At 43.4% G+C, this 22,111-nt stretch overlaps 1 protein-coding gene across 1 annotated transcript in view; it reads left to right on the top strand.

Moving 5' to 3' along the window:
• Positions 1–12,819: 12,819 nt before the first annotated feature.
• Positions 12,820–22,111, top strand: part of DNAJC6 (DnaJ heat shock protein family (Hsp40) member C6) — a 58,572-nt gene continuing 49,280 nt past the window's right edge. Inside the window, exon 1 of the mRNA XM_033151881.1 lies at positions 12,820–13,056. The gene's annotated coding sequence lies outside the window, so the exon portion shown is untranslated. The remainder of the gene's footprint in view (positions 13,057–22,111) is intronic.

The following is a 22,111-nucleotide window of genomic DNA, read 5'->3' as shown; positions in this document are numbered from 1 at the left end:
CTGAACATAACATAGGATTCTAGGTTATATTTTAGCTTATGATTTGGCTCTTGCAGTACATGCATGGGCCAGCCATAATTCATGGTTCTTGGTGTTGATCCATGCAAAATGGAGATGGCACCCTAGAATATCTCCAACACACTCCCTCAGAGAGCGCATTTAATCAGAACAGTAGTGATGGGAAAGCTGGTCTGCCACTGTAGAACCTGTAGCAAGGAATGCCAGAGTTCTCCAGACCAGTCTTAAAACTATTGTTGCAGACCAAACAAATCAAATCAAATGTGCTTTAACTTTTCTCTTCACTTTCCTGCATGTTGGATTGGATCCAGAGCAAAATAAGTTGCACTTAAGACGTGTTGAATTCAGTGTGATATGTTAGTGATGAGTAACTTGTACCCCACTGAAATCAATAGGATGTAAGTGCAACTTAACTTTGATTGTTTCCACTTTTCTATTTCCTTTCCTGTAGTACAGGCATAGCCAATGTGGTGCCCCCCAGAGTTTGCTGCACTCCAACTCCCATCATACCTCACCACCGACAATGCTCTCTGGGGCTGATGGGAGTTGTAGCTAAACATCTGGAGGGCACCATGTTGGATACCCCTGCTGTAGTACATGAAATAGTCAAAGGCTATTGGTTAATGGTGTGTGTGTCTCCTATTAATGCGAGCAGCACAAAAATGTAGGCTGCTGTCCATGGAGAAAGAGTGTGATACTTTTTCGTGAACAGATTGTTTTCATGCTACACAGCATTGAAGTAAAGCAGACTGCCTTTTGTACCACATGGCAAATAAATATGACCTGTTCCTTCATGGGCAGATCAGCAGTGGTCTCATCCATGCCCCATCTTTCCTGCTCCTGAGCTTAATCTCCAGTCAGCAGCACTGGCTGTGGTTGAACTCCCCCCCCCCCCGCACTCTCCCCATGCCTTGCTCAGCTGATCAGATTATAGCTCAGGAGTGGGGGAAACACCGCTGGGGAGAGGCCAGTGGACCAGACTGGGAAATACTGCAGGTCTCGCCCATCTCCACCCCATAATCAAAAGCTACTTTCTCTTTAAATAGATGAAACAAAAAAACTGGGAGTTTTCCATAATTTTTAAATGTATAGAGACGTGTGTGTGTGTGTGTGTGTGTGTGTGCGTGCACGTGTGTGCATACCCATTTTTGTGTATTTTTTTCTATAACCAGAGTTCACTCGCTGTTGCCGGCAGTCTTGGGATAGTGCTGAGGAGTCAGTGTGGTGTAGTGGTTAAGAGCGGTAGACTCGTAATCTGGGGAACCGGGTTCGCGTCTCCGCTCCTCCACATGCAGCTGCTGGGTGACCTTGGGCTAGTCACACTTCTCTGAAGTCTCTCAGCCCCACTCACCTCACAGAGTGTTTGTTGTGGGGGAGGAAGGGAAAGGAGAATGTTAGCCGCTTTGAGACTCCTTCGGGTAGTGAAAAGCGGGATATCAAATCCAAACTCCATATAGCAATTTTCCTAAACTGGAAGCAAATACTGTAGTTTTGATGAGTAATATTTGACAGGAACTATAACTTGATCTGAGTGTCCTCAAGTTGCCTTATTTTATATAAAATGCAGGGGGGATGTATTTAGGGGGGAAATTATTCTGAATTATGCTTTATAGTCCCCACCACCAAGAGACCTATGAAATTATGCTGTTTAAGCTTCCCCCCCCCCCCACACACACACTGGCTAGCATATTATACAAAAAACCTTATAGTATTTGAGAATGGGCTACTGCATTAACTGCCAAACTCAATGAAATAACATTTTAACATCAGCAATGCAAGACTACAGCTTAATGCCATCTTACACCTATATTAGAGTTTGTTCTACCCATTTGCATAACTGTTTGAACTCACTAAGCCCTGGCAGCATAGGGATAATACTTCACAATGTCTTAACCATGGTGCAAACAATAGTGAACCTTGGGGTCTCAAATTTCAGTGACACCCTGTGTGATGCCAAAATTTGGCACCCCTTGCTTCTCTTGCTCCACTCTAATTCATAATTGCAGCGCCCAGTGCGACCAAACTAGTTACGCTCCCCTAAATCCCCCTCAGGTGCAGTGGAAATGGTGGTGGTTCTCAGTTCTCTTCTCTACACTTGGGTGTAAAGTGTGGATAAGCACTCCTTCCTGAACATCCACATCCTAACAGACAAGGCTCTATCCATGATAAGTATTTCCTTTTGAGAAGGAGGAGCATGCTATCTGAATGCAGCCTGAGCTTTTCAGGCTGCACTGTTGTAGAGCAAGCTGTCATCTGGCTCTGCCAGTACCCAAAAAAGCATTCCATATACTGTACAAAGATGCATCCCAAGAACTAGACTCTAGCATTGCTGCTTTTTTTGCACTTTTATCAAGACAATCTGGACATTCAATGTAGATGAAGCAACTACTATATTTGTGCTTTAGAAAGAGTAAAGGTCTTCTGAAGGTCAACTGTCTCCTGAGACAGCTCATGTGGTGCTGATAACACCAAGGTTGCAAGTTCGAACCCCATAAGGGACAGCTGCATATTCCTGTGTTGCAGGGGGTTGGACTAGACAATCCTCAAGGTCCCTTCCAGCTCTAAAATTTTTGATTCTATGTACTGAGGACCCCAGCACTGCAACTCCATAACATCTAATGCAGGGAGTTTCCAGAAAAAATGAGAAGGGTTTACGTATCCCTGTAATTGGCTACAATGATGAGCACATTTTAAGCTAATAACAAAGAATCGAAAGAGTTTTAACAAAATATCCATTATCTCTCCCTGTGACTACTTCTGAGTGGGCCAGTTATACATGAGGCCATCAATTATATTGAGAAAGCTCAGATGCCCATGAATTGTCATAATGTTATTTTTTTTAAGTGATTTTCCATGTGATGCACATAAATGTGTGATGAACGTATGTTTACACAAAGAATTGGACACCAGTGATAGAATGCACTTTTGTGTTTTTGTTAGATCTTCATTTTTATACAAAAAGCAGTATCTAGAATAACCAGAGAGATGGGTCACCAAGTGCCCTCTCCTTCCCTGGCTTCCAAGGAGAAGCTTCTTTTAGGAAACCATCTCCTGAAGGTGTCTTAAGCGATGGGAGGGACATTGGGAGATACCTTCATTCACTGAAACTTGAAGCATTCTAACTTCAAGGGGGCAGGAAGGTATGGCTGCCTTCTAGGGGGCTTCTTTGTTTGTTCAGCCTGTGGCAGGTGGGAGAAGACTCATACCCCGCTTATACAGTGGGTGGGTGGGTGGGTGGGTTTGATTCATGTATTGACTGAGTTCTATAATTTTATCATGTTTTTCTTCACCATGGGCTGTCTCCAGGGTTGCAGAAGCAGAAGTCATGTTTGTGCAATGGATCCCCTTCTTTCACCTGCTCTCCCCTGTAGACCCCCCAAAAGTCCTTGCCAAAGAATTGTGCAGGGGGGTGGGGACTGACCAAACATTCTGGGCCTCATCATTTGGGGCTGTGCAGTGAAAGAAGGGAACCCAAAACTGTCCAGGGAATCTTGCACTCTGTGGTCTTCCTCTCATGCAACATTGGATTTTAAGACAATATGGTCGAGGTTACTTGCTCAGCACCCCAACTTTTCTTACCTGCTTGCATATCTATGCATAAAGAGCAACTGGCCTATGTGAGCAGAATATATTGAGTATGAGACTTGGGCTGCTTCCAGACTATAACTATGTATTTAACAAATGCTGTATGGCTTTAGAGTGATGGGAAAGCACTGCAGAAAGATAACAAAGAATCCATCCACTTCTCTTATTCTGTGTGTTTATTTCCAGGTTGTAAAGCCCTTTGGCAGAGCTCAGTTTGTGCTTTTTTAATTTTAAGTAAGGTTTATTTTCATGTCCTTTGTAAATAAGCCAGGGGAGAGCTAGAAACGTGAAACTGGGGGAGCCAAGTGTGTGGAGATAGAAGAGCTTGAGTGAGCTCTTTTGACTTGGATGTAACAGATCTGATAAATTTGACTAGTTCAAAGTGATGGATTCACTTTACATATTCATTAATTTCATATTCAAAGCAAGAGTGGTCTAATTGTTAAAATATATTGCTAGGTGAATTTTATAGAATTTGTAGAAGTTATTCCAGGGTCAAAATACATTATCATTGCTGCTCTGAGTACTTTCAAAAGCGCTCCATTTAGAAGCTACCCAGATTATGTTCTCTGTTGCTTTGGTTTTCAGCTTTTCCTCAGAATCACAGTTGCACCACAATTTTCACCTCATGATGTTGGCACTTTACTGTGAATCTGATGTATTTTCTAAAGTTATGGTTCTGTTTTGTATGACAGTATGTTGGGAGGGAGTTCTGTACTTAGTTGTTCTAGGGAACAGTCTTTGTATGTACTGTAATTGAGGGAGGTGGGGGGGTTTTGATACTCCCCCCCCCGAAAATCCTACAGCTGTATAACCATTTGATACTTGTAAATAAAGTTATTTTGAACTTATTCTGCATCTTCTCAGATGTGTTTCATTCCATTACCCACATTTGTTGGCGAAACCCAATTCTGTAAATTATAAAGATGATTCCACCCCTCTATATTATGAAAGGGAAGATCCAAGTTTTCTAAATTTGTGGTATTTGGTAAGTTAAAATAAACTATTACCTTCGTGCATAGTGCTGCAAGGGAGGAAATAAGCAGAACAAAGAACACAGGACTTCTGCCAAAAATAGCAATCCTGAGTTGAGTTCATACTTCTGTTTTCCTGTGGTATGCAGTAACATAATGTGGCACAATGTTCCATTTGTGCAGACAGGCGGAGACCCTCCCCCAACCCAAGGCCGGCTCCCTTGTGGAATAAAGTCACACGACACTGTGCTATGGGATTAAAATTAGCCACAACTTTATGATTCAGATGTAGCGAGACCTTGGCTTAGATCTTAGGCATTTATCCCTCCCTGTCCCCAGCCAGGGATCTGGGGAACATCAGGGTTATCCAGATTGAGTGGGGATTGGACTGGCTCTGGAGAAGTCTGTTCAAGCAGAGAGCCCGCCCCCCCAATTCGCCACAACACGGGGGAGACCAATGACAGCCTCTCAGCGTATGGCCAATGACTCCCCTCAGAAAAACCCCTTTAACGGGAAACCCTGGGATCACTGCTGCAGGGGGGATGTGGGTCACCGCTTCAGCCCCCCCCCCCACATTTTAGGGAAGAAAGACTAAAGGATTCCACCCAAGGCCTGAAACCACCAAAGTTGTGACATTTTGCTACGGGGAAGGCAAAACCTGCCAATGCAGGAGAATTCCTTTCCGGCCCTTTAACAGCGACCAATACGTAGCAGCAGCGCCAGTATACCTGTGAAGAAGTTAACCTGCAAAAGAAAACTTAACTGAGGGAGGGTGGGGTGGGAGAAGCTCTGGAGCCAACTGTGATCCCCCAGGTAAGTTCCACCCTTTATAGTGTGGGTGGGGAAGTCCCACCCCTTACCTGGCCAACTCTCCTGGCAACGCCTCCAGGTTGGGCTGGAACCTCCAGGTATCCAGCCTGGGGGGGGGGATGCCAGGCAATACTGTTAGGAGCCATGTAGGATCAGGGGTGCTGTGCACGTCCACGCAAAGTACGCCCCCCATTTGATGTGGGGAGCGGTCATTCCACACACACACATAAGCAGCCCCAGTAAGCATGGCCAATGGGCAGGGATTATGGGAATTGTAGTTCAACAACAACTGAAGGGCCAAAGGTTCCCTACAACTGCTCTAGAGGGTAGAGGAGGGGGCTTGCAGCACCAGGCTTGCTATTCTTTGTTGGCAGGCCTGTGTTGCTTCATCTCATTTTCACCAAAGTGGAGACTTCATTGTATGCAAGTCTAGCATCTTCATAAACAATTGATTGACTATGCATATGTTAAAAAAAAACCTGTAGCTTACACCCCCCCATGTGGTTTATAGCACCATAAATTACCTAAGAGGTGTGAGCTAATGAGGTAATCTGCATTTTGAACGTGTGAGAGAAAGCAGTGAGGCAGGGATGGACTGTGAATATACAGAGTTTTGACCACGAATAGGTAATTTTCAAGCTTGTGGGATCTTTGTTTTTGACTAGAATTATGAAGATGAACCAACCCAGAGCTACATGCAAAAGGCATACCATTAGAATTAACCAGCAAGCCACCCCTGAGCATATTCTGAGCTTAGAAATTTGTTTTCAGTCCCAGAACTGAACTGAGCTCTCAATCCTTTCATATCAATATCACTTCTGGTTAGCTTTCTTCATTTTGGCAGCCTTATTTAAGTGGTTTTGCTCTTGCTGTTATTAGTTGGGAGTTGAACTCTTGCTATCTACTGCAAATCACCCACAGTTCTACCAGTAGATCCCAATCTGCCATTTGTTCACCCTGGTCTATGTTGACCACCAGCTCTTTAGCATTTCAGTCAAAAGCTTTCTCCAATCCTCACTGGAGATGCAAGGGCCTGAAGCCAGGACTGATTTGCATGCAAATCATGGGCTCTACCACTAAGGTAAGATGAGTGGGGAAATTACCCCAGCTCCAGTGTTGGGTCTTACATTTCCTGCTTGCTTCTCCATGCCCTACATGGTAATTCATTGGAGGTGGCAGTTGTTGCTAGAAATCTGAGCAGGACAATCCTCTCCCTTCCCTCTGGAATGAATTAATGTCCAATCTCCTCCTTCCCAGTCCTATGCAAAATGCTACGCTTTGACCACTATTCATTGCTGGTTGAATCCAAATTGGTTCATGCAAAAGTGGAACTGACTTCTCTTGCAACACAACTTCACCTTCCTCTGTTCTCTTCTGTAGCTCCTAGGTAAAGGTAAAGGGACCCCTGACTGTTAGGTCCAGTTGCAGATGACTCTGGGGTTGCGGTGCTCATCTCGCTTTACTGGCCGAGGGAGCCGGCGTACAGCTTCCGGGTCATGTGGCCAGCATGACTAAGCCGCTTCTGGTGAACCAGAGCAGCACACGGAAACGCTGTTTACCTTCCCGCCGGAGCGGTACCTATTTATCTACTTGCACTTTGACGTGCTTTTGAACTGCTAGGTTGGCAGGAGCTGGGACCGAGCAACGGGAGCTCACCCCATCGCAGGGATTCGAACCGCCAACCTTCTGATCGGCAAGCCCTAGGCTCTGTGGTTTAGACCACAGTGCCACCCGTGCCCTTCTGTAGCTCCTACATACCCTCAAAATCTGCCCCAGGAGGTTGAGGGGGGACCCTTTGCTGAGAGGAAAGTATTCTGTTGTACTCTTGCAGTGTTGGATTCTGCCCTATGTCCTAAATCATGTGCCCAACAGCACAACTTTAATTAGCTGAAAAAATTATTTTAAATATACATTACAGTCATGGATGCAACTATAAGGAAAATTGGAATAAAAATAATGCTGGAAACCTGCATTTAACAAGAGGATTATATTTGTTCTAAGTGATAGATTAGAGGAAAGACATTTCTGCAGAGCTATTACATAAATCGGATTTTGTTTGTGGGCTTAGACATTTAGAATGAAGAACTCAGTTACACTGGAGCTGCTTCTAGAGACTCACTATTTTCAGGTGGGATTCAATCCTACCCCCCAGCAAACTCAGGCTGGGCAATTAAAACTGATTTGAATCTGTTATTGAACAAACCCACCTCCACAAAGATCAGGCTCTCTGTAGGTGGCCCCACAGCATAATAATATGTTTGTGTATTAAAGGGTCCCAACTTCTCATGCTATATGGCCATTCTACCCTTCTATCGTATTGTTCTGTGTCCAAAAGACTGATAATGTAGCCTATATGCATTGCCTTTCACATGAGATCCATAGACGCATTTACTGTAGTCTCCAACACATTTTATTAAAATTACCTTTGACTTCAGAGTAACCCAGTATATGTCTCTTACAGAGCCAAGAGCCAATATGCTGCAGGGGATAGTGTTAAACTCTAACTAAGGATCAAATCCTCTCCAAGTCATGGATTGATCTAGGTTAGGCACATAGACTTAACCCAGACTCTCACTGCCTTGTTTGAATATGAGAGGGACACCTATGCCTCCTTGATGAAAATGAGTGAGATAAAGATCAATAAAATCTGGGCCTCAAATACCACAATATGCATCATCCCATCCAATTTTCTCGTAGGGTAATTAAGTAGCAAGCACCCCTTGCATAGGGGTGGAGTTAAGTAACTTCAGGCTTGTGGAATGGACTGTGTTTTACTAGAACCCTGCATTCACCAACTGAAGTCAGGTGCAAAGCAGTGCAAGAAGAATCTGCATACAGAGTTGGATGCAAAATTGGGGCTTGGGTGGAGTGAATAATCTTGTGCATCCCATAACCCATTCCCTGGGATAAGCTGCAAGTTCAAGGACAAATATTCACCTGAGTTTTTAATACAGATCAAGGATGCTAACACAAAGCTCTACAACAGGCCAACATAGCTGCAAAAAGACCTAGTCAAAGGAAACCAACCATTACTCATTTTACAAGTGAATAACACTGAGATGGAAAGATAAGTAGTCAACAGAAAGAAGGCCAGCCAGGACAAATTAGTGTTGTCACTAAATGATTAGAGGACAGAAATCCATGCCAATCCACCATAAAATATCTATCAGTAGATTACCTGTCATAAGAACAAACCTATTGGATTGCATCCAACATTTTTCCTACTCTGAGTAGACTCATTTAATTTAATTACCATGAATAATTTTTTTCTTTTTCTTATGGCTCAGCAGGGGAAGCCAAGGTCTACATCACATTATATCACATTGGTCTTTGTCTTTCAAAAAAATTGCAGCATGTGATTCACCAAGTCAGTTCTTTGTATGCTTGGTTGGGACAGCAACACATGACATCTGTGTTACTAGTCATACATTATAAAATCAATGACCTGTGTAAAATATGCAATGTTTTTACACTATTCCTGTATAAGCTCCTCAGGGAGGGATCTGTCCTCTTGTGCTCTGAAACACATCATGTACAGTATGTTAATGATTATATAGTACTGTACAGAGGATATTTAATGCTATGCTTAACTTATTCACTTTTTATGGGGCATCCACACAATGCTATCATCTATTGCATGTTATCTTACATTTCCCATTCCAGAAGAGCAGAAGAGTAGTACAATCTCTACAAGTGCAGGTGCCTTTATTGCAAGTCTTTTGGTATTTTATTATTATTACTAAAGGGGCAGGATTTTGATGTGGCCGAGTAAACCAGTCACAGCAGCTCTAAACAAATCCATTTTAACCTTTGTGTTGGGTTGCCATTTATTATCCTGTTTCTTTTTGAAAATCCATTGCATGAGTAGACCTTGTTCCATGCATGCAACAACTTAGTTGAATCCTGCCCAATTTGGCATGGTTTTGCAGCAAGGTCTGGATTTTTGTAGCACTAAAATCTCTGAATGGTAAAGTCTGACACTAGTCCACATTAATGTGATCTAAGCTAGTGAGAGCCAGTGTGGTGTAATAGTTACTGGACTAAGGCTGGGAAAAAACTGGAATTCAGATCCTCACTTTGCCACAACACTCACCTGAGAAGAACCACATATGCTGCCTTGAGGTCCTTATAAGAAAGGTGGGATATAAATGTAGCTTGAAAATATATAGGCATGTTTACATTTTAGTGTGACTATGACTGGCAGCTATTTGATAGTACCTCTGGCATGTAACAGCATGCTATATATTGGAAAAATATGCATGCTGTGGCAGGCTGCTTGTGATGTATTCCCGAAAATGCTAGGTGGTCAAGAGGAGAAGCAAACACAGAGAACTTGAGCAGAATGCAGGGAGAAAAAGAAAAGTCTAAGTGGGACAACTGCACTTAGAACAAGATTTGAGAGGCAGTCCCCAACCTAGCAGGAAAGCTCCAAGGCCTCAAGTATTCCTCTCTAGGACTGTTCACTAAGAGTCCTCCAACTCTACCCCAGCATCTAGCTAGCTGAAGGTCTGAGTATATTTGAATTATGGGTTGGATATATACAACACTTAAATCCTACTTTCTGTATCTGGCACGACTTTGAGATTTTTTTAAAAAAGATTTCCCTCCTGTATGTGAAAGAATAGGTGTAAAACAAGATATAGCCAAGCCCTTTAAAAAGAGGAAAAGTTGCTAAACCTCAACTACAAATTGACTAGACCAGAAGCTTGGTGTAACTATAAAATTGCTAGCACACTTGCAAAGCTAAGCAGAGTCCAGCATGGTTTCAAATTGGATAAGGTACCATGTGTTGAGATTTCTGCATTGCAGGGGGTTGGACTAGATGATCCTCAGGGTCCCTGCCAACTATACAGTTCTATGATTTTTATCTGGTCCAGTTAATTTCACCAATTCAGAATAATTTATAAGACAATAGGGCTGCATTTCTAAACGTACACTTAAACGGGAGTAAACTACTAGGTCTTATTTCTGAGTACACACATATAGGATTGTTCTGTAAGAGAAGCAGCTGCAATGAAGAAAACAGAGTCAACTCACTTTTTTCACAGTGAAAAGTGGTGTCTGTCCATCCATTATTTTTGTTAATAGCTGCAGACCAACCAATGCTAAATTGGAGCTGGTTCTAAAACAGGAGTCCAGAAGAAATTGCTCCATGTAAATAACAGTTTGGTGCAGGCATGTTTTTCTTTAGTAAGGTTACACCATGTCAGGAAGAATGGAATTTTATAAACAATCTCGACTTCCGGCTGGCGACGCCATAGCGGGTGGTCGGGGCTGCTTCGGCTGCGAGGCGCCCGATCCATCCCGGGGGTTAGGAGCCCCGCAACCGCAAAGCGGGGCTCCGGTTGGGGTGCGGGAAGAGCGTCCCGCACCCTGGGCTCCCCGGCTGCGCCCACGGAGGCTCCGAACCCTTCCCTTGCCCCCCCTGTAAAGGGGGAGTGGGGGTGAAGGGACAACGGAGCCGGGCTTACGGGGATATGCCCCAACCGGGATGCAAATGCGGCGACAAAGCCCGCGGTGAGCGTCTTAGTTCTACCTTTGAAGAATGGAGCCAAAGGAACCCGGTGGTCATGAGTAATTAATTTGACCAGAAACTGAGCTTTTGGAACGATCCGGGGGGAAGGAGAAAGGCAGCCTGCCTTCTTCCCTTCGAGTTAAAGAAGCTAACCAATTTGAGTAACTGCTGCTACAGAACTGTTTCAATGTACTTAAAATTGATACATGAGACTGGCAAACTTTTTTCTTGGGAAGTAAATTAGTGGAAAATATCTCCATTTAAAGTTGCGGTATCTGCGCTCCAGTTTAGGAAAATGGCGACGAACAGAGAGGCAGGAGTAGAAATCTGATACCCACTTCCTCCCCCTCTACCAGTATGCTGGGCTTCGTCCTTGAACTGGTACTGAACTCTGGACTAACGGACGAACAGAGGCTCACTGCTTTGAAGGTGGAACTGCTGTACAGGAAAGTCAAAGTCTTGTGTGGGGGTCTGAAAGAGAACCAATTGCCCACAGAGGAGGCTTTTAAAACTTTTAATACTTTGGAAGAAAGTCTTGCCAAAGAGCTGAGAGGGTGTCTGGGAAGATGGAGAGAAATGAGTGAGCTACTTCGGAGAAGAAACTCGCCTTTTGGGGGTGGCAGTCCCAAGGCGACGGTAAGATTTGTTATATCCAGTCCCCGAGGTGTGAGCTCGGGGGCCAGGGACAGAGAATTATGGTTTTTACAAGAAGAAAAGGAATGCTACAAAGAACCGGAGAAGCTGAGAGACGACGAGATGGACATCCTGGAGCTCGTGGCAAGGAGAGTTTTGGACTGTGCCTGGATCTGTGGACGCTTGGAGAGGGAAGCTACAGGGAAATTCAGTGTTGATGCCACCAGGAGAAGAATAATGGACAGAGGGGGTGTGGGGTGAAACACTAAGTAAAATTTGAAGTAGCCTGTCATGGAATTTTGAAATCGGAGGGTGAATACTGTCAACAATCTTTCTGTTTTATTTTTTGTTTGAATATGAAAGGAGATATTTTGAGTTACTATGTTATTAGCAGCAGTTTAAAGGATAGAAGAGATAGATATGATATAAATGATTGGTGAAGATTTTAATGGAAGAAGAATTATGATGAGATATTATTACGATGATGCATTGTTAGTTAAATGTTGAATATATAATTGTGTGTAACTATATAATTGAATTTGAATTTCAGGAGAAATGGTTATAAAATAGATTAAGAATATGAACTCGAAGGAGAAAGGGCAGGGGAAGTCAATGGTCAAGATATGGAAATAGAAATTTTCTTTTTAAAGAAAAGATGCAACAAGAAAACTTGACACTGTTTGTATTTGTTTTATCAGTGTATCTGTTTTGTATTTGTTTAATTGTAGGTGTGGGTGTGGGTATATGCTGTTATAAGAAAAAGGTCAATAAATTCTTATAAAAAAAAAATATAAACAATCTCATACTTTATATTCTATAAAACATCAAAGCCACTTACAGATTAATATGACACAGGTCAGTATAATTTATTCTCCTCTCAGTATACTTTATATATGCTTATTTCATATTTTTTTGGATATATAATTTGGATATTTATTACAAGGAGGAAACTGCCTTCTGATAAACTCTGGAAGGAATTCTTAAGACAAAAATAGCTAAATGTGGAAATTAACTATCCAGATTTCTAAACTGCACAGATTCCGGGTTTCATGCTAGAATCTATCATAACATGTGAATTATGAATATTAGCTTCCCAAAGAACACCTTTTAGCTGTTTTTCCTTCATCCTGTTTCTTGTTGGAAAAAAGTAACAGAAAGATCTGGATCTTTAAAAAAAAAAAAAGGAACAAACATTGCCTGTAGAAATGAAATGAGGAAAAACATTTTGACTCCAGATCCTCTGTTCCATTCCAGATTTTATAAAATATGCTATGTCTTCTTGCATCCTCATCCTTCCTCTGATTTTGTATAATCCGAACTATAACCCAGCATTATACACCGTTTTCATACAAATTATCACCACATCACTGCCTCGGACTGAGGAACGTAGCCTTCGTGACCTATGACTGGCTGTGAATGACAAATCAAAAGTCAGCGTTTCAGAAATCAGCTGGGGGTTTTTTTTCCTGCTGAGCTGCAGCAAGGAGAGGGAAGGGAGGATGAAAGAATCTGAAAATAAAGGTAAGGAAAACCTATAACTAGGAACATGTACAGTGTTATAAACATACGATGCTTGAGTCATTTATGTGGTACTATTTACAGTCTGTTCTGCTGAGTAACCATTTTAAAATTGCATCGTGCATCTTGAATGCAAACAAGCCATGTTTAAAAATAAATGCAGTTATATAATATGCTAAGGGATAGACTTTGTATGAAATCCCCTTCTTATTTGATGCACAAATTAGGATGCCAAATTCGTTAGTTCATAGCTGTGAATGCAGTATGTCTTACAGTATGACTGTTTTACCAAGGCTTTCTTCAAATACCAATGTATACATTTACAGTGCAATCCTAGTCATGTCTACTCAGAAGCAAGCCTTATTGAGATCAATGGGACTGATTACCAGGTCGTTGTATATAGGATTGCAGTCCTAATGTTTAATGTTATGTTATCTGATAATATTGATATTAGCAAAAAGAATTGCGATGTCTCCCCATTAAAATATTTATGGAAGCTTGTGGTCTACAGTAAATAAACAGACCTCTACTTCCTTTCAGTGTGTGTGTGTGTATGAAAAGTATCCAGTATTTGAGGATACTTGACCTTCATAACTATGAGTGATACAGTATTGCAAAACTGAACATAATGTTCTCCTTTGGGGGAAAATACTTTTAAATCTACATTACAAATCAACTCACATTTATGTCACATTATTTTGCTTTGAAATCTGAATTATCATAAGGCTGCCCAAAGGAGTGAAGGGAGATAGGTTGAACTGTGTGCTTGTCACAATGTTGCTGAGACAGTGATGTGACATTACTGCCACCATTCAATGTTATAGGTAGGTTTATTCCACAATTTTGCATTGAAGTGTTTGGCCTTTCCTATCATGTTTCTGATTTATATACAAATCTCATTTGAATTTAGCAAAAATTAATGTGAGCAGTATAGATTCAGAAGCTGAATTTGGGGTGAGGCCTCCATCTTCCAATGCTCCTTGGGGGAAAGAGCTGTTTATTTCAGTTGCAGCTTTATCTGAGAGGTACAACCTCTTTCTATCGGCTCATGTAATTTAGATGCTACCAATAGCAGCCTGAAGACAATGCAGGGGTGCACTATATTTAGCCAGCTGTGACAGCATCTGTTTCCTTCTGATCCAAGAAACCCAAAGCTCATATGTGCAGTATTTATGAATTTCTTTAACCGTTAAGGAGAAACCATGTTTTGTTTTTTTGCCCTTGAAACTCATGGTTTTTTGTGTTTGTTTTTTTACTGCATGCCAACGGTAGTATAAGCACTCTCATTTAATTGCTGACTGACCTAATCTGTTCTGCATACGGCTTTTACCCAGCTATAGATTAATCCTCAGAGTAGGAAAGAAAGCCTAGGCCTCAAGTCTATATACACTGCCCCCCCCCCCGCAGTGGTGTTAGAGTTGTTGCAGAGTCAGGCATGTTAAAAACAACATCATGGATTTTCCCATGCAGCACAAAATCTATAGATAGACTAGGATATTATATATTACAGAAGAGGTAATTGTACGAAGGAGTTCTGTAGAGACTATTTTGAATGAATAGTAAGCCAGTCATATGTACACACATTAAACCATCTTATCAATTGAATTATATAGAAGCTGCAGTATATATTCACTTCTTCACCTTCTACATTCAAGGTGTAAAAACCTTTGTACAAGAATTGCATATTGCATAATATTATATTAGCATATTGAATTAAAAGGTGAAGAATAGTTGGTACCTTTAGCTGAATCAAACAGTAAAGCTTTTCTGGGACTGTACTGCTTCACGCTGCCAGAGGAGTTGCACATTCGAAAGACCTCCACCAAGAAATTGCAATAAGAATTTTAAGGACTTACATATATATATAATAAATGTTCATAAGTGTGCCAAGCAAACAAGGCCACATGTCTGAAGCAGCACAGGAGGGCGAGCCTGACACAATTTTTTGACTCCCAAGTTTACCCAAGTGTTTTTCTGCAAGGAGGGAGGGGGTGGGGGAACCTCCCCATTGTCTCAGAAATTAAAGTGATAATCCCTGGCATCCTGATACCTGAGTGCCAGACAGGTAGCCATTCCAGAAATAACAAAACCCAGATGAAGACAAAAGGGTGTGATTAACTTGGCTGGGAAACCTCCCCTTTCATGATATAACCATGATGTATGGGGGTGGTGGTCTTGGGTTACACCCCTTCTGTGATGTATGTATCTCTGGGGGTGGTCTTGGACTCCAGGGCGGGAAATTTAAATGTCTATATAAAGGCAGGCACACCTTTGTTCTAGGTCCCTCCCCTGCTCTCCTGTGTGTGAGGGGAGTCACCCTGTTGCAACAGTTGTAATAAAGATTTTGCTTCTCAATTTTATTTGGTTGGCCTCTGTTATATTCTCCTACAGATGGAGAACCTACAAAGGGCTCAGAAAAATGGTGTACCAGGGTGAATAGTGTTTGAGCCTTAATTCTCCCTTACATGCTAGCTTTGTACATGAAGGGAAATATATACCGGTAATGTGGTCCCGCTCCTATGGTTGTACAGTCCAGGAAATCTTTTCAACTTGATTCTGCTGAATGTATAAACATGTGCCCTGAGAGATTGTTTAGGGATACAAAGAAAACATTCCTGACTCTAGATCAAAGTGATTAGGGCCAGTCTCCTCATTGGTACATGACAAGGGATAGACAAATTTGTCATTTTTTTATTTCCCTCAGTTTTCCAAACTTCAGTTCTCAATAGTTTGCAAGTTTTTTTTTAAGTCCCCCTAATATGCACTTTGAACTGTTTGCCATTTTGCCCAATACAGATTGTTGCAAAGCTATTTCCCCCAATAAAAAACATGTGTGTTTTTTTTTAAAAAAAACTAATATATGCATTTTATACACACGCCCTCAGTATATGGAAAAATATTTTTTTACACATTACTTGGCAAACAAGTACATTGCAAAACTCTGAGAAGTGCCAATTTTTGAACCACGGCTATTTTGTTTCACAAATTCACTAGATTTGCCTATATATGTGATCTGAATCAAGTTTCTCCCCCATCTTAGAATATGACTCATTTGGCTTGTTAGTGTCAAAGGGGCACTTTCCCTGGATTCTATGACTCACATTCTCAAGCCATCTGGCTGCATTACATAAACTCATCCCTTGTTTTAAAGATACCTCTGACTTGCTGCTCTTTTTAATTATTATTGCTGCACTTTGGCCACACAGTGCAAGATGCAAGTTGTGCTTTGTTAACCAGTAATTGGACTGGCTACATAGAAGATCCTATCTCAGGCTGCAGAGTATACTTACTCAGGACTCTGAGCTTGACTGAACATAGCAGGACTTACTTCTGAGTAAACATGCATAGGACTACATTGTCAGTGCCTGAAGCTACATTGCATTTTCTGCAAGTTGAGCATAGTTCTGTAATTCTTTAGCGAAGCCAAATAATAGAAACTGTCACTGTCAAAAAAAAGTTTTAGTATTTTGTATTTTGATGGGGCAGCTTCTGTTAATTGTTGACTGCTGTTTTATATTGTGTTTTACACAGTGTTTTACTACAGATCATTTTTTTATATATAGTTTTAAAATCGTTGCTCTCAGTTGCCTCACACAGCAACAATTCCCAGAGTGGTTTAACAATCTTTGAGGGGAATAAGGATCTCTTAAGAACACTAAGAAGGACTTGGGTGGTGCTGTGATCTAAACCACAGAGCCTAGGGCTTGTTGATCAGAAGGTTGGCGGTTCGAATCCCTGCGACGGGGTGAGCTCCCGTTGCTCGGTCCCTGCTCCTGCCAACCTAGCAGTTCAAAAGCACGTCAAAGTGCAAGTAGATAAATAGGTACTGCTCTGATGGGAAGGTAAATGGCGTTTCCGTGTGCTGCTCTGGTTCACCAGAAGCAGCTTAGTCATGCTGGCCACATGACCTGGAAGCTGTATGCCGGCTCCCTCGGCCAATAAAACGAGATGAGCGCCGCAACCCCAGAGTCGTCTGCAACTGGACCTAATGGTCAGGTTCCCTTTCCCTTTAAGAACACTCAGTGCCATTAGCTAACTAGACTTCCCAGGATCCTTTGGAGGAAGACACAACTGCTTAAAGTTGTATGACACTCCTTTAAATATATAGTGCATATGCGGCCACAGTTGCACTTATCCTAGTACTACACATGGACATTTTTTTTTTTTTTTTAAACATATTTATTGATTTTCCAACATATATTTCCAATTACCAAACAAATTACAATGCCAAATTAATTATACAATTCCAATTATAACAATTCCAATTATGCCAAATTTTTAACTTGTGAATTCCCCATGTCTCGGACTCCGGAGCGCTTTCTTATGATCTTTTCCAGTTGCTTCATAAAGTCAATATTTTCACAGCCTCTGATAAGTGCCAGCAAGCAGACACTCTTATAGTAAATAATGTCTCTGTGTGGAAAAAGCCATCCTCTCCCAATATCGCATTTCGGCTGACGCCATCTTGAAAGTCTCTCATAAATCAAACTTGTAAATCAAACTGCGACACACCAATTTCTTCCCCTGTGAGCCGTCCCCACTCCTTTCCGGGAGGGCCAGACCCTCGTAAATTCCACTATCAATCGTCCATCAAATCCGGCTTCTCCCTTTGAAGTGGTGTACAGCTCCACAGGCTATCATCAGCACTCGGCAGTTAATTCTAGCTGCGTCACAGCCAGCCGAGGATCCTCCATTTCTGTTGAGTCAAGTCCAGATCAAGTTTCACCTCCACACAGTTTATTTTTGTAATTTCCATTCTAATTTCCATTCTGTCTTTAAAGTCCACTTGCCATTTGCCTGTGAAAGTGGATTTTCTAGGGGGAGGTTTCGCCCGTGTTAAGTAGATATTGAGGCAAAACAAACGGAGATTCCAGAGCTTACCCCCCCTTCTTTTCCCTCCTTCACATACCAATGTAAAGTCCGCGTCTTCTTCCAATCTTCATTCTTAATCACTCAGGGCTGCAGTTAGCAACATTCTTCCCACTCCTTTGTCCGAGACATGCCCAAAATCTTTAAACAAATTTATATATCCAATTAAAGGGAGCGTGCACGAACGGGGCCGGCTCCAGGAGCTGCATCTGAAAACGAGCCCTATGTGCCCAGACTCCCCCACCGGTCCCGAAGGACCCAAAGCGGGTTAAGGAGTACCGCGGGCAAAGGCAGCCCTCCCCGTCGTCCCGGGGAGGTGGGAGGCTGCTTACTCCCATCGCAGCCGCCAAATTAACTCGTGATAGATAGCAAAGATGTTAAAGTCCGCCATCCTCCCGCTGTGCACGCCGGGAACTCTACACATGGACATTTTAAAGTATGTCCTACCCCATCGTTGTTAATTCTGGAGAAATCCTTTAAAAAGGTACATAAAAACATTCACAGAACACACACACACACACACTACGTATGAGGTGAACCAAGGCCTACTCTCTCTTTTGTGTTGTTTTTCCCCCTTATTTTAACACTTATTTCATCCCATTGTACCTCTGCTGTGTACTTTAAACACTATAAAAATGGTACAGATAGTTACTGCATGCCACTTTCCGTGTAATGGTATGTACAAAGGACATTTTATGAACAACAAGATGACTGATCCCATGTACTGATGGCTATTTCAAAATGACACAGGATACCACGTACCCAGTTATTATGCCCCACAAGTGGCATAAGGCACATACCAGTACTATGTATATGTCCTTTTCCATACGTACATTGCCCATTTGTACATACAGTTACACACTTCCTGCAGAATTTTCAAAGTGTTTTTACTTAAGGCATGATGCCTTAAAGCTGCTCCAAGCAGCTTTTCACTGTTACAGCAATAAATAAATAAAAAGAGAGCAAGCCCTCAGTTGACCTCCTAAGTACAATGGTTGAACCAACCCTCAGAAAGAGTTGTAGATCTAAAGAACTAAACTGCAGGTCTGTGGCCTGTTTGCACTGGTCTGATGACTGGTTTCGCAGCAAAATCTGGTATTCTCTGACATCCCAAATCTAATCTAATATCTGTTTACCCTAACTGGAAACAGTTATCCATGCTCTCAGATACAGGCCTTTCCTCAACACCTGCTACTTGACCCTTTAAAAACAAAACAAAACAATAAACCTATGAAGAAGTGTGCATGCACACAAAAGCACATACCAAGAACAAACTTAGTTGGCCTCTAAGGTGCTACTGGAAGGATTTTTTTATTTTTTTATTTATTTTTACTATGGCAGACCAACACGGCTACCTACCTGTAACTGGACCTATGAGGTAGGTTAAGCTGAGTGACTGGCCCAAGGTCACCCAGTGAGCTTCATGGCTGATTGGGGATTTGAACTCTAATCTCCAAGGTTCTAGGTTAGCACTCCAACCACTATACAACACTGGTTTTTAGTATGAGCTCCGCACATGTTGCCCAGATCTTCCCAACATTATCTGAATAATGCGGGAGAAGCACAAGCTGCAGTGAATCCCACACCATCCAAGGACAGATCTTAGGACATGGTAGACCATGCTAAAAAAATACTAATAATCATTTCAAATACTATTCATAAGGACAAACTAATGGTAGTGTGGGTCCGCCACAATCATTTGTGTGCACCCAATTTTAAAATGCATGTTTCAGGACTATGGAATCTTGCCCACCCTCCCACCACCACCACTGCTGCAAGGCTTACTTCTAACAAGTCATTCCTCCAATATCACATTTTCATCAGCCAGGCTCCAGCTTGAAAGTGAATCTAGCTAGGAGATAAGTATTTTGGGTGGTAAAAGGCAGGGTGCCATGGAAGGAGTGGTCTGGGCTCTCTTCTTTACTGAGCCCAAATAGGCAAACTGGTGTGCTTGGTCTTGGAGGGCAGCATTGATATGAGATGTAAGTGTTTTCGAATCAATTGAGAGCAATGGCCATAAAGCTATTATGTTAAATATACATGCAAATTGCTAAGAAAACTCAACATGGTCACATCTGACTTCAAAAGAGAAAACCACTCCAAAATGAAGGGATTGGTAAAAAGGAAGTTAATAGGCAAAGCCAAGGGGGTCAAATCTCTCTGAAATGCTTGGGAGTTGTTTAAAAACACAAAATTAGAACTGGCATGCATACTGCAGATCAGAAAAGGTACCACCAAGGCCAAGAATATGCCAGTATAGGAGCAGAGTAAAGGAAGCTATTAGAGACAATAAGGTTTCCTAAAAATGGAAGTTTTGTCCATGCGATAATAGAAAGGAACAGAAATTTGGCAAAAGAAATGCAAGCAGACAATAAGGGATGGTAGGGAGGGAGTGATAAGGGCGTTAAAGGTGTGCTGAAGGAAGATAAGGATTGCTGAATGAATTATTTTCATCTCTCTTTACAGCAGAATATATCAGATCCTCCAAGTGTCCCTATTTTAGCGGGACATCACGGATTACAGAAGCCCGTTCCGAATTCTGATTGTGTGCTGGCCCCAAGGGTTTGTCCATGAAGCGAGGTCCAAGTCCAGTCCTGGGTCTAGGGGTCCAAAGGAGGTCAGTCCGGCGGGGAGCAAGGCAGGGAGCAGGTCAAGGTCCAAGGCAGGTTCAGGCACAAGGTTGCAGGTTGAGCACACGCTTGCAACTATGTTGCTCACGCAACTTGGGCTGGGTCTGGCTGGCTTTTATCTGGCCCTATGCTTAGGGCCGCCCCGATCCTCTGGAGACTCGCCTCTCCTCCGGGCCTGGAGGCGAGCACTCCTCCTGCAGACACTTAACTCCCTTCGCCTCTCTGCCCTGAGCCTCTGTAGCTCAGGAGAGGCTGGTGGGTTACTGGACCCAGGGGATGCCTCAGCTTCCTCTGAAGAGGCTGGGAGTGGAGCACCTGCAGGCAATGGGTCCTCCCTCCCATCAGGAGCCAGAGCAGACTCTGCTGATGCCTGCACCTGGGGATCCAGCACAGGTGGGGATCCTTCAGGCTCAAGCCCTGGCCCCGGCTCAGCTGGTTCTGGAGGCGGGGAATCCTGTGCAGGCTGGGATCCCTCAGGTTCAGCATCAGAGTCTGACTCCCAGGCCATCACACCATCCCCCCTCCCAGGCCTCCCCCTCAACTGAGGGGCCGGACCAGGCTTGCTGGGGTAAGCTGCATGGAAATCACGGAGGCAGGCAGGTGCGTGGACGTTTTCCACTGGTTCCCATGAACGATCCTCAGGCCCATACCCCTTCCAGTCGATGAGGTATTGGAGCTTCCCCCTGCGGTATCGTGAGTCGAGAATGCGCTCCACCTCGTACTCAGGCTCCCCCTCAACCAAAACTGGCTGCGGTCGTGGATTGTCTGGGTGGAACTCGTCGGGCGGGGCGACTGGACTAAGTAGGGACCGGTGGAATACTGGGTGAACCTTGAGTGATGGAGGTAACTGGAGGCGAAACGCCACCGGTGACACCTGCGCAGTGATGGTGAATGGGCCGGCAAACCGTGCATCCAGCTTTCGTGAGGGCCGAGAAGGATGCAGGTGACGGGTAGAGAGCCAAACCCGATCGCCAACATGGAGTTCTGGCCCCTCCTGACGATGTCGGTCAGCCTGGGCCTTGTATGCGTCCTTGGCCTGGCGCAGTTGCTCCATCAATAATTGTTGCTGGGACTGAAGCTCCTGAAGCCAGTCTGTCACTGCGGGGACCGCGGAAGCTGGCAGCACGTCCGGGAACAAACGTGGATGGTAGCCGTAGGAGGCCTGGAACGGGGTCTGCTGGGTGGAGGCGTTCACTGCATTGTTGTAGGCGAACTCCGCCAATGGCAAGTGATCGACCCAGTCATCCTGCTGGAAGCTGCAGTAACACCGGAGGTACTGCTCCAGCACCGCATTTGCCCGTTCCGTCTGGCCATCGGTCTGCGGGTGGTGGGCCGAAGATAGACAGACCTCCGTCCCAAGGGTCTGGTGCAGGGCTCGCCAGAAGTGGGATGTGAACTGGACGCCGCGGTCAGAAACCACACGCTCGGGAAGGCCATGCAGGCGGAAGATGTGCTGCATGTACAGTTGAGCCGTCTCCTTAGCTGTGGGTATGGACGGGCAGGGGGCACAGTGCACCATCTTAGTGAAATGGTCCGTGAAAACCAGGAGGCAGGTACAG

Source organism: Lacerta agilis, chromosome 6 (genome assembly GCF_009819535.1).
Source record: "Lacerta agilis isolate rLacAgi1 chromosome 6, rLacAgi1.pri, whole genome shotgun sequence".
NCBI lineage: Eukaryota > Metazoa > Chordata > Lepidosauria > Squamata > Lacertidae > Lacerta > Lacerta agilis.
This window is presented reverse-complemented; position numbering and strand designations above follow the sequence as displayed.